Genomic DNA, 13,615 nt, shown 5'->3' with positions numbered 1-13,615 from the left:
TTGTTCTGAAGTTACACACATTGGCTCCCCCACTATTTAATCACTTAGTGTAATGGATCAAATACTATTTGGGGGTTGGGAGGAGAAATTTGAAATGGAAAACAGAAGTCTAAATTTATACTTTAAAGGGCTTTATACCTGTTCCTGAAATGTACCTAAATTTGTGAAAACCATCCAGCCTTCTATTTTTTGGAATAAAGTTGACATGTACAATAAATGTGGTTTCAATATTTGAACATAAATCTATAACCATCTGGAGTTTATTTTGGTTTATGTCACAAGGAATGAACCAATGTTATTCTTTTCGCAAATGGTTAGCCAGTTGTTTCAACACCTTTTCTTGAATAATTCATTTCTCTCCACTAATTTGAAATGCCACCTTTATCATATACTAGTTTGTTTAATTAGGTGTTCTGCCACTCTTTCTATGCTGTTCCACTGATCTTTCCATTCTTGTCCTGAAAAAAACCAATTCTAATGGCATTCAATATTGCCCCTAAAGCCTACGTTTCTTACTTAGTAATCTCATTATATAATCCCTGTGTTCAGTATGTCATGTTTTTCCTCTTGTCACAATATCAAACATATCTTTATATGCATAAGCCACTCTATAGAAACTGCCTCACCCATCTTTACAAAGTCTGTTTCCACTCTTTCCTTCAAGGAAGATGCCTGGGAAATGATTATAGACAGTGTTGTCCACTAGAAGCAGAACACAGAAACAGGAAGAGAGGGAGGCTTGGGGAAAAGGGCATAATGATGCATCCTCTTTGAGACATCCCAAATATGCATGTGAGGATTTCCAGCAGTGCCTGCAGCTCAGGGAAGTCTTGGGAAAGTACATGTGTCCTCAGGAAAGTATAAGTGTACTAACTGAAGACTTTATAGACAGTTAGGTCACCCATAGAGATTTTCTCATCTAATAAAAGAGTAATATGCAAATTGACTATCACTGCAACACACAAGATGGCTGCCCCCATGTGGTCAAAAATGGCTGCCCCCATGTGGACACAAGATGGCCAGCAGTGGGGGACATTTGGGAAGGACCAGGCCTGCAAGGGAGAGCAGTTGAGGGTGATCAAGCCTGCAACAGAGGGTAGTTAGGGGTGATCAGGCCAGCAGAGGATGGAAGTTGGGGGTGACCAGGCCTTCCTTACTCTGCAGGAAGGGCAGTTAGGGTACCAGGCCTATAGGGAAGAGCATTGCGGGGGGACCAGGCCTGCAGAGTAGGGCAGTTGGTGGGGACCAGGCCTGCAGAGGGGCCAGTTAGGGGTGACAGCCCTTCAGGGGAGGGCAGTTAAGGGTGATCAGGCCTGTAGGGGAGGACAGTTAGGTGCAATCAGGCTGGCAGGAGAGCAGTTAGGCATCAATCAGGCTGGCATGGGAGTGGTTAGGGGGTGATCAGGCTGGCAGGCAGAAGCGGTTAGGGGCAATCAGGAAGGCAGGCAGGCGAGCAGTTGGGAGCTAGTGTCCTGGGTTGTGAGAGAGATCCCAGATTGGAGAGGGTACAGGCTGGGCTTAGGACAAACCCCACCCATGCACAAATTTTATGCACAGGACCTCTAGTATATAATAAGAAAAAAGGGGAATGGAATCCAGAAACGCCAGCAGAGACATTAAAAAAAAATGTTGCCAGAAAAGACCAAGAACAGTAGAAGGAAGATAGGAGATATTTTTATAATAAGATTTTACCTGACCATCCTGGATAATAATATACCTATGAGTATAAATTTTAAGAATTGTCAGAACTTCAGAACAAAGATAATTATAAGATATGCCATTAGGAACTAGTGTTTCATTATAACAACAGAAAAAGTGGCTAAAAAAAATGAACTACTATTTACTAAATAATAATTATTTTTCAGTTGATTATCCTGGTCCTTGTCCCATCTTCCCACTATTTTTTAAAGGCTAAATTGAAGCCTTAGATTCTATAAAATGAAAATTAATTATAACTCAAAGGATACCTTTCTCCCAACAGAACTTGTGATAAAAAGCCGCAATCTGTACTACTCTGTTGTCACCTTACCTCTACCAGAACTCCTAGGGAGGAGCAATTGTGCAAGAGGTCACCAGTTCGATTCCTGTTTAGGACACATGCCCAGGTTGCAGGCTCCATCCCAAGTAGGAGCCATGCAGGAGGCAACTGACCCATGTTTCTCTCTCATCAATATTTCTACCTCTCTATCTTTCTCTCTTCCCCTCTCTCTAAAATCAATTAAAAAAACATAGTTTTTAAAAAACCATTTTCCACATATCTTATTATTCCTAAGGCTTGCTTATTGCAAGTTAATGTGATTAGCAAATAATCCCATCAGGAATGAAATACAAGAAACATTTTATCTAAATGAATATAATGAATTAGTAACCTGACTGAACATATTTAACAATGATTGTCATCTCATTTTCCACAGAGCGTCACAGTGTAGCAGGAAAAGCTGCCACAGATGAGCTATGGATGCCCAATGTGTCATGCAGTCTCTAGAACACATGTGTCAAACACAAGGCCCGCGGGCCAAATCCGTCCCGCCAGGCCTTGCAATGTGGCCCGCACCGCGTTGTCATCACTGCACTCCGCTGCGTTTCCATCACAATGACAGTTTATGTGTTCAGTAAACCATTCGGCCCGCGATTTAAGCTGGATTTTAGATTTTGGCCCCTTCTCTGATTGAGTTCGACACCCCTACTCTAGAATGACAGCTCATCTTCACTGCAAACACAAGTTAACTTTCATTCCCTCTCTCTCCTGTAACTGACATCGTCTTATACTTTTGCCTCATCTCTTTGGAAAAAAACATATCAGATTCTTCCTTGATTCTTCTAGAGAAATCATTTATCACCCAAGCCACATTCACTTTTAAGGAAAGCTAATTTTGAGTAGAGACCTCTCTATACATCCTGACACAATTGAGATTAAAAACAAATACTCATCCCACAAAATAAACAGAAAACATAGGCTTTCTGGGTTCACACATGCAGATTTGGTCTCTGTTGATTGAATTCTTCAGTTTAGAAAAGAGCCGATGTATAATAAAATTAAGCATTGAATACCTAGAATATAAAAAAGGAGACAAGCTGTTTACAATGTATGTGAACTCCTATGCGATGAATTGTTTTTCACTCCGCCCTCCCCTCCCAATGTGGGCTTTCACCGTAACCACTGTAACATTATTCTCATAAGTAGCAATGAGCAGCACGGCCTTCGAGTAGAATTAGGTGGATTATGGTTAAACGCTGGATTGCGTGATTAGACACACACTGATAAGGAATAGTTATAAAACAATAATGGCAATAATAGTAACACCAATAATAAAATGAACTATGTGGAACTGACTTTGAAGAGGAAGTCTATCTAATTCAGTAAAACTGTTTATTCAGAGACAAGGAGAAGTCAGACTAGTCAGACTGCACCTTCTCTGCTTGTGAATGACGTAGGGTTCCGCAGGCCCCATGCTTTGGGCAAATAAACATAACGGGGTTCCCTCTGGTGTCCAGATCTCAAGCTCTTGAATGACGGAGACTGGTGAGACAAGCAAACCCCTGACTTGGTAAGAAACAAGGGGAGAGGGGCAGGGAGGAAATTGCTGGGCAGTGTGGGATGGCTGCAGGGCTCCCAAAGGCGGTGCGAAGGCAGGCAGGGCTGATCAGAAGTGGGTCAGAGTCTTGTGAGAAACAGAGGCTTCTAGGCATCCCCCTAACCCTCTGAATCCTAATCTCCAGAGCAGCATTCTGGAAATAACAAGTCCCACAATGCTTCTTATTACCGCCATGTTTGGGAACACAACTCTCAGGAAAGCAAATTCACAGTGAAGGTTCAGAGGTCATTCTCCGGGGTGAATAAATATGCACAGGAATTGGGCTGCCAAATTTAGGAAGTAAAAACACAGAACACTGGGTACATTTGAATTTCAGCTTAACAATATTTTTTAGTATATTTCAAATATTGCATGTTTACATGAGAAACTTACCTGTTGTTCATCTGAAATTTGAATTTAACTGGACATCCTGATTCTACCTGACAATCCTACATAGGAAATCAGTACACAACAAGACAGTTTTTAAAAGTAAAATATTCCTCCCTCTATAGTAATTTATATTATCTAAAAACTAGAGTCCTGGTGCATGAAATTTGTGCACAGGGGCGGGGGAGAAGGGGTATGTCCCTCAGCCCAGCCTGCACCCTCTCTAAACTGGGACCCCTCAAGGGATGTCCAATTGCCCATTTAGACCCGATTGCCTGCACCCTCTCACAATCCAGGACTGCTGGCTCCCAACTTCTTGCCTGCCTGCCTTCCTGATTGCCTCTAACTGCTTCTGCCTGCCAGCTTAAACACCCCCTAACCACTCCCATGCCTAACTGGTCCCCTGCCAGCCTGTTTTCCCCCAACTTCCCTCCTCTCCCAGCCTAGTTACCCCTAACTGCCCTGCCCTGCAGGGTTGATCACCTCCAACTGCCCTCCTTTACAGGCCTGGTCCCTCTCCACTGCCCTCCCTTGCAGGCCTGGTGCTTCCCAACTGCCATCCCCTGCTGGCCATCTTGTGGTGGCCATCTTGTATCCACATGGGGGCAGGATCTTTGACCACATAGGGGCAGCTATCTTGATCTAGTGTGTTGGAGTGATGGTCAATCTACATATTACTCTTTTATTATATAGGATAGAGGCCTGGTGCACGGGTGGCCAGCTGGTTTTCCCTGAAGAGTGTCCCGGATTAGGGTGGGGGTTCCTTTGGCGCACTGGGCGAGCGAGGGGCCTGTGGTGGTTTGCAGGCCAGCCACGCCCCCCCGGCAACCCAAGCAGAGGCCCTGGTATCTGGAATTTACTTACCTTCTAAATGGAAACTTTGTAGCCTGGAGTGGAGCCAAGCCTCCTGTTTGCTCCGTGGCTGGCAGCCATTTCTTTTAGGGTTTATGTATCTTCTATAATTGAAACTTTGTAGCCTTAAGCAGAGTGTAGGCTGGCCAGGGTATATAGAAAGCTTTGCTTCTTTCATTGCCAGGGGCAACCCTAGCCTCCTGCTCTTTCTAGCTCTGTGGCTGCCACCATTTCTGTTTGAATTTGTTTACCTTCTATAACTGAAAGTTTGTAGCCTTGAGTAGGGGCTTAGGCCGGCAAGAGCAGGCAGAAAGCTTAGCTTTCTCTGTTGCCTGGGAAAGAGCCTCCTGCTCTCTGGCTGTAGCCATCTTGGTTGGGTTTATTTGCAGACTCGTTTTGTGTGGCTGGTGGGCGTGGCTGGTGGGCATGGCTGGTGGGTGTAGCAGAGGTATGGTCAATTTGCATATTACTCTTTTATTAGGTAGGATTGAATCCAATAATTGTATCATTTTTTTTCCTAGTATTAATCCCTCAACATCATTGACACTAGCTACTACCTATATATCTATTCACATGTTTTAGCAATGTTTAGTCCTAATTAACCTACAATTACTGAGGTTTTTATTCCAATTATTTACTCAAAATAACATATCTCTTTAGAGAATATATTAAGTTTCAGGAGCACACAGAACATTGATGCAGTTCCTTGATACTACAAATCCTTCCTTAAAGAGCATGGAAATATATGCTAGATCACTTCCTATGTATTATCTATGTGTTCATATATTATATTATGTTACATATATGTTATTTGTGTGTAGGGGTGTGCAGGTGTGTGTATGTAATATAAAAACAGGTGAAGTCTACCTTACACATCATTTATCCCTCAGGTCAAGGGCTCTGCAAAGTCCATTTCCACCACTAGTCAGGTCTACAGCAGGCATTTCATAGGAGTGGAAACAAGGGAAAAACACCCTGTCCTCACAGAAAATGAACTCATTTTAAGGGCAAATAGTGAAAAACAATCTGCCATCTATTTTACTATGAGTTTCCCTGCCTGTCACTCCAAAGGGCAGCATCCAGGATCAGCCAAATGACAACCCAGTTTTAAAAAGACCAAGTTGTCACGTTGTGATGGGGCTCTCAGTTTCAAAGCAGCGAACATGTCACTGGGCGTCTTGATTAAGAGAGTATATTCTGAAACATTCCTTAGAATCAGTAAGTCAAATTTTAAAACGTCATCTCAACTATATTCCTCTCCCCGATTACCTTGCATGCAATTTTGCTAGGATTTAAATGAGAAGTAATCCTCTATTCAAACTTTGAAAACTTCATGGTATCTCTTATTTTAGGATGTGGGAGAAAAACCAAAAATGTCTCTTTTTCGTGGTCATGGTGGAAGTGGAAATAAAAGTTCTTTAGAGTTTGTTTACCAAACCATTAGGTTGCTGTGATTTATTTCTCAGAGAAGCTGCAAATCAGAGCACCGTGAGCTGAATTCTACAACTATTAATATAAACTGGCCCAGAAACACAAAGATACAGTTTGAACTAAGACTGCCATGGGAAGCCCATGAGTATCAAACACAGAGAAATGTGTGGGTGTAGGAAAGAAACAGAAATGTCACAGTCTAAGATTAAATCCATGATTCGTATGGTTGAAAATCCTGGGCAAATTTTCAAGGTAAAAGACTCTATGTTGAGGTCTGAGTTTTCATGGACAATAGAAGCAGCCATGTTCATGTACAAATGCTAAGATAGGTATAAAAAATTCTTCACAAGAGCCTGAATTACATAGTAAATTTTAAAGTAGATTAAAATTCAGACTTGTGATTTTAAAAATGGGTATTTTTATTTCTAAACATTTATTTTAGAGAGGGAACAAGAGGGAAGAGAGAGAGAGAGAGAGAGAGAGAGAGAGAGAGAGAGAGAGAGAGAGAGAGAGAGAGAGAGAGATTCTCAAGAGAGAATCTATTGCCTCCTGTTCTCATCCCAACTGGGGATCAAACCTGCAACCTAGGTATGTGCCCTGACTAGGAATCAAACCCTCGGCCTTCTAATGCACATGACGATGATCCACCTAACCAAGCACTCGGCCAGGGCAAAATTGGGTGTTTTTAGAAGGTGGTAAAAAAGAAAATCCATAAGAATTATTTCCAAGAAAAAATTTAAAAAGAAAAGCAAATGCTTCCATATGGATTTCAAAGGAGATTTCTCCTAATGATGGAGATTTGACTGTGTTGTTCAGTATTAGGCAAGGAGCACATATGTGAACCAGAAAATAAAGAAGGAAATAAGCAGATGGAGGATTTTTAGGTCAAAGCAAAATTAATAAAAACTAATTGTGTGAGAACTTGGAAAGACTAAGTCATAAAGCCAGATAAAATGTTAGAGAAAAGGATCTATATCCAATCTAATAAAGAGGGGATATGCTAATTGACTGCCTCATCCTCAAAGATGGTGGAGCCCACAGCCACAAAATGGCAGCACCGAGTACCTTCAGCCCTGTGGGTGGCAGGTGCATGGCAAGGCTGGGCCTGCACCCAGGCAGGCCTAGCCACTCTGGGCCTGCCTCTGGGGTCCCCCAGTCTCCTGAGCGCCCTAGCCATGAGGTATGGGCAAGCCTTGGATAGCTGGCTAGGCGCCTAGGGCTGCCCAAGACTCAGGTAACCACGGCTGCCCAAGGCTCAGATAACCAGGGCCAGCTGAGGCTTGTGCTGCCAGCAGTAGAGGTGAGATGGGGTATTACCTTTCCCTGATATCCCAGGTATCCTCCTGCCCCTGAGGGCTCCCAGACTATGAGATGGGGCAGGCCAGGCTGAGTGACCCCCCTTTCAGTGCATGAATTTTCATGCACCTGGCCTCTAGAACTTAGCAACTGATAGCTATGATGCGCACTGACCACCAGGGTGCAGATGCTCAATGCAGGAGCTGACCTACTGGTCAGTGTGCTCGCACAACGGAAGCAAAACTCAGCTGACCAATGAACACTGGGCTCATGGCTCCTGGTCCCAGCTTCGGGACTGACTGTGCATGAGCCTGCAGCTGCTTCTCCAGCACCTTGCAAAGAACAAGGATGAGATGACGAATGGAAGCTGTGAGGGCATGGGCACACTGGTATCGCCCAGGGACAGGCATGGAGACCACAGCGGTGGCAGCAGCAGGCACAGTGGGGCTGGGATGAGCAGGAGCAGTGTGGCACCTAGCCTGGGCTTAGGCCATAACAATGACCTGCTGTTGCTTAACAATTCTATGCCTCATAGAATTCCCTCATGTCTTCTCCTATTTCACCTCTCTCTCTGCAATTATTCTTAAGTCCTTCAACACACACACACACACACACACACACACACACACACGGTTCTTTTTCTGTGTTATAAAGCACTTCATATGTCTCTATAATAGCATTCACACATTGGACTATAACGATGTACTATTTGCATATCTATTTTCAACATTAACAAGCTCTTTCAGGTCAGAAGCTGTCCTATTCATCTTGCATTGTCGGCACCTTGACTTGTCCTTGGGGCTTTCCAGTCACTCAGTACTTTCCAGTCACTCAGTACAAGTTGAATGAATGGATAAATAATGATATCTCTATAATTACATAAAAAATCAGGGAGACTTACCTATTATTTCTTACATTATTTGAAGTTTCATTAATTGAAATAAAAATCTATTGCATTACAAGAATATTAATACACTTTTGAAGTTTATAAACTTGCTGCTTTACAAAATCCATGCACTTATATTCATATTCATTCCTAAAGATCAAAAACTAAACATCACCATTTTAAATTCTTGTGCTGTCATTGAATTAGAACCATTATTAGGAGGGAAAAAAGACTGCTTTAGAAGTAGTTAAGAATCCAAGAACTCACCCACCTTTTACCACCACCCCAAATATATTTATTTTTTATTTAATTGCTTAATTTTTGCTAATAATATATTAAGTGAGAATTTCAATTATGTGGACTAAAGATAAAATGCATAAATGAATATTTAATCATATAATTCAAAGAGGGAAATGCTCTCAAATAATAAAAATAATTTGAAAAGTATTCATACTTCATTTTTATGAAAGCTAAGAAATGACTTTATGCTAAATACCGTATTTTTCGGGCCATAAGAAGCACTTTTTTTCCCCCAGAAGTGGGGGGAAAAGGTCCCTGCGTCTTATGGTCCAAATATAGCCTACACATATACTTTAAAAAAAAAGTTTTTTTACTTGCCCAGCTCTGTGTGGTCTCTGTGTGCTTGCCCGGCTCTAAAATGGTTCTAAATGCTGCTGTTTACAGGGTTGATTACATGTGTTTATGACTGTGATGTTGGGTTTTAATGCACATAAAATATTTTAGGACACTATTTGTTTCAGAATCTTTTTTTCTTCATTTCCCTCCTCTAAAAACTGGTGAGTCTTATGGTCCGGAGCGTCTTATGGTCCAAAAAATACGGTACCTCAAGTTATCATATAACAGCCCATAAAGGAAAAAAGCATGAAAAATTATGCTTCAAATCTATTTCTATTTAACTTCTAGAAATAGATGCATTTTTCAAACAAGGACAAGGAAGACAGATCCAAATAATTTTAGTTACAAATATGCCACTAATATTTTATTTAAAATATTTGCATGTGTTAATCTTTCTGGATTTATGCATTTTTAAGCACACATTTTCAAAAATATAATTATTTGTAGTATTACAAAAGTTTATTTATCATATATTTTAAACAAAAACTTTAAAAAATACTCAGTAGTCCAGAGAATATGGTTAAGGGTTGAAGGATTAAATTCTAAGTAATAGAAGGGGAAGTCTGTTTTGGAAAAGATCGACTTTAACAGATTTTTCACTTACATATAATTAAAATCTTTCATTGCATGTCATCTCTAGTGCTAAGAAATTAAATACAATGAATTTTCCTTAGCACTGGTTCACAGAATCACTTTTTTAGTAGCAAAATTATTTGATTTGGGGAGAATAATATCTGAATTACTATTCTAAATGCAATAAAATACAAGTATCATTTATTTGAATTTAATTATAAATTCCCTTGATGATTCAGACATATTTTATATGTATTACATTTTCTCAGGTATGTTAATGGTATTTATAATTATTATAATTCACCCATTTAGCAAATATTACTGATACTGTCTTCTAGATTTTGATAAAGTACCAACACTAATTTGTTTGTTTTTATGACTCAAGATCAGTGTCACGAAATCAATCAATCAGTGAGTTATGTTTCCACAACAGATGAGGGATCATTGGCTTTGTGAAGATGGGTCACATTTTTCTTCTTTAAATTTTCTAATTCTTTAAAGTTTACATTTAATTTTATTAATTTAAATTCTTTATTCTTTAAAGTATTACATATGTCTCCTTTTTGCCCAATTAACCTCTACCCAGCCACCCCTAACCCCCAACATGTGTCCTCACAGCCCCCAACCCTGTCTGTGTCCATTGGTTTTGCTCATATGCATGCATACAAGTCTTTTGGTTGATCTCTTATCTCCTCACCCACCACCTTCCCTCATAAGTTGAAGAGTGTGTTCAATGCTTCTATGATTCTAGTTCTATTTTGGTTCCTCAGTTTATGTTGTTCATTATATTCCACAAATGAGTGAGATCATGTGATATTCATCTTTCTCTGACTGGCTTATTTTGTTTAGCATAATGCTCTCCAGGTCTATCCATGCTGTTTCAAATGGTAAGAATTCCTTCTTTTTTATAGCAGCATAGTATTCCATTGTGTAGATATACCACAGTTTTCTAATCCACTCATCTGCTGATGGGCACTTAAGCTGTTTCCAAATCTTAGCTATTGTAAATTGTGCTGCTATGAATATAGGGGTGCATATATCCTTTCTTATTGGTGTTTCTGGTTTCTTAGGACATATTCCTAGAAGAGGGATTACTGGGTCAAATGGGAGTTCCATTTTTAGTTTTTTTGAGGAAATTCCATTCTGTTCTCCACAGTGGCTGCACCAGTCTGCATTCCCACCAGCAGTAAAGGAGTGTTCCTTTTTCTCCACATCCTTGCCAGCACTTGTCATTTATTGATTTGTTGATAATAGCCATTTTGACGAGTGTGAGATGGTACCTCTGTTTTGATTTGCATCTCTCAGATGACTAGCGACTTTGAACATGTTTTCATATGTCTCTCAGTCTTCTATATGTCCTCCTACTAAAAGTATCTATTTAGATCCATTGCCCATTTTTTTTATTTTGTTAAGTTATATGAGTTCCTTGTAATTTTTGGAAATTAAACCCTTATCAGAGATAATATTGACAAATATGTTCTCCCATTCAGTGGGCTTTCTTGTTGTTTTGTTGATGGTTTCTTTTTCTGAGCAGTTTTTTAGTCTCATATGTATATCAAAGTGGTTAGACAATCATGTACTTTACATAATAGTCCTCTCACTGCTTCAAGTATGGATAATTGAAGCAGTGAGAGGACTATTAAGTAAAGTGGCTTCATACATAGTTATCACCATTTTATTGACTATATTCCTTATGCTGTATCTACATTTCTGTGAATAACCTATACCAGTATTGCTATTGATGTTTCTTAATCTACAACACAAATATTCCATAGTTGGTCAAAGAAATTTTAATTGCTGAAAGAGCTTCAGTATTTTTACTTCAATATTCATAAATCTGTATATACTCAGTTTGTCATACATAGATCCCACATCTACATAATGATGGTGCAACACTTTTCTGGAAATACAGTATCTAGAAAAGATATGTTTTCAAGTTATATGTTTTTAATACAAAAATATTTGCCCAGGATATGCACCTTTTACTATAGATGGAACCAAGAAACAAGAACAAAGAGTATGTGCAAGTTTCTCATGCCAAATTTAGGAAGGTTATGGACATCTAGAAGGAAAGCAATAGATCCTAGTAGTTAAAAACAAGTACTGTCGCATCCATCAGACTTGGGTTTCTGCTCTTGCTCTGTGTGATCTTATCCAATTATTTTATCTCCGATTCCAGTTTCCACATCTGTAAAATGAAATACTGCTATTTCATAGATCTGTAGTACTAAGCGAAATGACTAAAATATCATGTTCAGCCCAGTTGACTGAATACAAAAAGTATACAAGAAACGGTATTATTAAAATTGTCTTCAGTGCAAACAAGAAGGAAATTTCCTCCATACTCCTTGAATCATCAAAAATGGAGAGGAGCCTTGAGTGTCGGAGGGACTTGACAACTTCCAAAGATCAGAGTACAGGAAGGGCACTGAGAAGTAACTGTACAGTGGAGAAACCTGGAGCACACTCCCTTTCCAGGTGACCAAATGGATATGACGGTGATGAGCCATATTGAAAGCAGTTCCTCTGATATGATGTGATGAGAAGGGTATGTCACTTTGTGTAGTATTCACCATAGTCTTTCATGAGAAAAAGATCAGGCAAATATAAATTAAGAAGCATCCTACAGCCAAAACTGGTTTGGCTCAATGGATAGAGCATCGGCTTGGGGACTGAAAGGTCCCAGGTTGATTCCGGGCAAGGGCATGTACCTTGGTTGCGGGCATATCCCCAGTAGGGGGTGTGCAAGAGGCGGCTGATGGATGACTCTCTCATCGATGTTTCTAACTCTCTATCTCTCTCCCTTCCTCTCTGTACAAAATCAATAAAATATAAGAAAGAAAGAAAAAAGAAAAAAAGAAGAAGCATCCTACAAAACAATTAATTAGTACTCCTCAATATTATTAATCTTGAAAACCAAGGAAAGATTAAGAAACTGTAATAAACCAGAGGACACTAAGGAGCATGGTGCCTAAACACAGCATGGTATCCGGGATAGGATCACAGAACAGAGCAGGGACATTCATGGAAAAACTAGTGAAGGCTGAATAAATTGTGGAGTTTAGTTAATAGTAACTCAGTAAGAAGGAATGGTTTTATTAGTTTTGATAAATGCTACGGTTATGTAAGATGTTAAAAATGGGAAGGGAAAAAAAGGATGCGAGGTATATAGAGATTGTCTACACTGTTTGTAACTTCTCTGTAAATCTAAATTTAAAATAATTCCAAAATAAAAAATGTATAAAATGATGGTGTTTCACGAAGCCAACATGTAGAAACCATGTGATTCAATTTACTTAAATCATGCTTCCTTAAACATCAAATGGATACTATAAATCCCCTCAATTTGAGAGCTTATGATTTTGAATTCTGATATCACCTTCACTAATCAGGTCTTAATCCCCACCTATCTGATCTAGTAAAATGTCTTAATGCAACACTAAATTATAGGGGTGAAAAATAAGACCCATTAAGAGTCTTAAAAGACTCCAAACAGCCCAGCCAGCATGGTTCAGTGGTTGAGTGTTGACCTATGAACCAGGAAGTCACTGCTGTGGGCTCCATACCCAGTATGGAGAGTTCAGGAGGCAACCAATCAATGATTCTCTCTCTTCACTGATATATCTCTCTCTCCCTCTTCCTTCCTTTCTGAAATTATTTTTTTAAAGACTCCAAACATATTAACAATTTTTACTCTTATAAGTGAAACACTTGGATGTATCAGCATAAAAGCATTTTTTTTCTTTATGAACTTCCCAATACCAGGTAATATTTTTATAGCAAATTCAAATGTGCAATAAATACATTAAAAATACCTTAAAATGATAAATAAAAATAGATACAAGTTAAAGGCTCCTCCAGAGTTCTTCCACATTGCAAAAAGCGAATGATGGCACTTACTGAACAAATTCATTAGCCAGAAGTAGCACTTCTCTTCCTGAGTGCAGGTTAAAACAAAAATCAAACCCTATTAGCCTGA

The sequence above is a fragment of the Pipistrellus kuhlii genome, unplaced genomic scaffold (genome assembly GCF_014108245.1).
Source record: "Pipistrellus kuhlii isolate mPipKuh1 unplaced genomic scaffold, mPipKuh1.p scaffold_m20_p_8, whole genome shotgun sequence".
NCBI classification, from domain to species: Eukaryota; Metazoa; Chordata; class Mammalia; order Chiroptera; family Vespertilionidae; genus Pipistrellus; species Pipistrellus kuhlii.
The sequence above is the reverse complement of the archived record's forward strand: the minus strand, read 5'-3'. Positions refer to the sequence as shown.